General features: G+C 50.9%; 1 long non-coding RNA gene across 1 annotated transcript; it reads left to right on the forward strand.

Annotated features, from left to right (window-relative positions):
• The first annotated feature begins 1,117 nt into the window (after nucleotides 1-1,117).
• On the forward strand, nucleotides 1,118-1,979 carry LOC144133085 (uncharacterized). Its single transcript, XR_013314982.1, has 3 exons — nucleotides 1,118-1,165; nucleotides 1,281-1,360; nucleotides 1,758-1,979. It is a non-coding gene; the product is annotated as an uncharacterized LOC144133085 (long non-coding RNA).
• The last annotated feature ends 616 nt before the right edge of the window (nucleotides 1,980-2,595 follow it).

A 2,595-nucleotide genomic window follows, 5' to 3' on the forward strand; every position in this document is an offset into this window, starting at 1 on the left:
TCGGTACTGTACACTGCTCTGTGATTAATTTTTATTCCGCTTACTTCGTGACACCCCTGACAAAGCGCTTTGCGTCCATGTGCCCGAATTCTTTCAAGGCTGCCGATCCCCAGTCGACTCTGACGCGCTGAGGCGGCTGAGCCCAAGGCCGCGCGAGTGGATCGCGGCCGCGGTGGTCGTCCATGTGCTGTGTGATGTCCAGAGCACGGTAAAGAACCCGCAGGGAATACAAATTAATCCGGAGCCCTCCTCCACAACGGCGTTCGTCATAGCTTACGTGCAGCTTCGGGACTGTAAACCTCACCACTACCAAACTGACGCCCCTGGCGCTGGCTGATTCTGTGCCTGAATGAAACTTCGGTATAAGTTTCATGACTAACAAAAAATTCGGCATTAAGGCTGCTTACGTGTGAGAATGCGAAAGCATTGCTGTCCGTGGATGAACTGACACCAACCCACCCACCCACCCACCCACCCACCCAAACGCGCGCGCGCGTGCGCGTATGGCTGTCACAAAATTCGGCGCATGTTCGAAACAAACCGACGCTGCGCCTAAGCAATCTCGACCGCGCGCGGTAAAGTGAACAAAAAAAAACGGCGGGGAAGAACCCTGGAGCGCACGGTGGCTTTCACTCAGCTCGCCGTCGAGGCGCCAAAGTAAACATAGACACGCGCGGCGTCAATTCTTCTCGAACGTTGGAGAAGTTTTTGCTTGTTGTCGACGGAAAGGGGGTAACCTAGTGCGCGCCGAAGTGATACCCTCCCCCCTTCGCTCCGGCGCCGATCACTGAGCGTGCCGCGAATGACCTAGATTGTTCTAGAAGGAGGTTTTCCCGCTCATCCAATGGGGTCGCGCGCCCGGCGCAAGAAGGAGAAGGAGTTTGTGCAGATGAAGCTGCGTGTATGTGCGCGCCTGCCTTGGCGCGAAGAACAAACAGACGCGGACCGCGCCTATAAATGAGGGGCTGCAACCGAGCAGTGACTGCTCCAACCAGGTCGAAATAACGCAAGCGTTATTTCAACCCATGACGTCGCATCCGGTTTGAAGCAAAGACGTCACGTCTGGAAAAATTTTTGCTGTTTGAGCCATGTTTGAGCCGAGCCGAGCATTGCTTTCAGTAGCATTATGGCCGGTCGACGGAAAGAGCGCGCGATCGTGTTGCACGTGAGTAATTTGTTCTTGCTATCTTTTGGTATGCACATACTGAGTGATTGCCTGTTATCTGACACTCAGCATTCCGTTGTCAACTTCCTTGCGCCCGAATATTTTGTGTTAGCAGATAACCCAGGACTAGCGCTGAGCCCGCTTGCCCGGCAGTGGACGCAAAGGCTCGGAGGGAAAGACTCGTTTGTTTTTTTCGTAAGTTCTGCTCTAAAGCTCTGTGCAGTTCAACCGAAAAGAGCTTGCGCTGAGCGTGTTTTATACCTTTTGTCAATCCAGCCCAATGGAACTCATGGTCATGTAAAACACGCATAATTACCAGCTTTTGCGTGCTCCCTAAAAAAGGCGGGAAACCTTTGAACACAGTCCAGTTGAACTAACCGTTTGTGCGATGAGTTTTGTACGCGGTTCGATTTTTTGTCGCCCCGCGGCTGGGAACGTCTGTAGAGTGTTGAATTAATGCTGCCCTTTACAGTTGTGTTCTGCTGTTACAATTCGCTTTCTAAAACAGGTGCATAAATTGCGGCGAGATAAGCGATTACGCTTTGGTGCCTGCAGCGCGAAACATGTTCTTTTAAATTCATATTTATTTCAGAAAACAGGACTTTAAAAACTGACTGGCAGTTTTGTGGTATGCACGGACCTTCCCGATTCCTGCTTCGAGTCCGGCGTTGGCTTGCTGGCGCAGAGGCTGAACAAATGGGACGTTAAAATGCTGAGGCAGCAAAGGCTCTAAGGCGCCACAAGGTGAGCCCTCAACCTTCTGTGAGAATTTTAAAATGAGTGCTGTGCCACCTGCGCCGAGCATCGGTTTTACGTGGGAAAGGTGCTTGGACCCACGTAGCCAACTAGAATGGAGGGCATGAGGCAGCTGGAGAAGCAAGCTTAATTTTAAAGCCTTTAAGCTTAAGATCTTTTTACAGCTGATGGTGTAAAGAGCCCTTAAAGAGATGAACATTGTGGGCAACGTGCTTGATGTCCTTTGACTGTTTGGAAGCTTGTGAGGTGCATAAAGCTCACAAGGCACTGTTGCAATGTGTGACAGGTCATTGTGGTGATATTAGAAGAAGACATAGTGCAGCGCAATGGGACAGAGAAAAGGAGCACACAGGATAAGCGCTTGTCCTGTGTGCTTTTCTCTGTCCCATTGTGCTGCGCTATGTCTTCTAATATGCTATACGAACAAGCCCAAACTACAACTTTGTTAAGATTGGTCATGATAGGTTTCTTTGATTTGGCTGCACTCTCTGCACTAGTTCTGTGAAGTTCCGCGGTGGTGGCGGCAGCGTGCAACAACATCTCAGGCGGTTCAAATGCAGCTTGGCACTGGCCGCTTCCAAAACGAATGGTCGAGTGCAGGCCCGATTGTCCAATAGCTTTACTGTCGTCACGAAATTGCAACCAACTGCATGCCGCCGACACCAACAACCACC

This window comes from Amblyomma americanum, chromosome 1, assembly GCF_052857255.1.
Source record: "Amblyomma americanum isolate KBUSLIRL-KWMA chromosome 1, ASM5285725v1, whole genome shotgun sequence".
Taxonomy (NCBI): domain Eukaryota; kingdom Metazoa; phylum Arthropoda; class Arachnida; order Ixodida; family Ixodidae; genus Amblyomma; species Amblyomma americanum.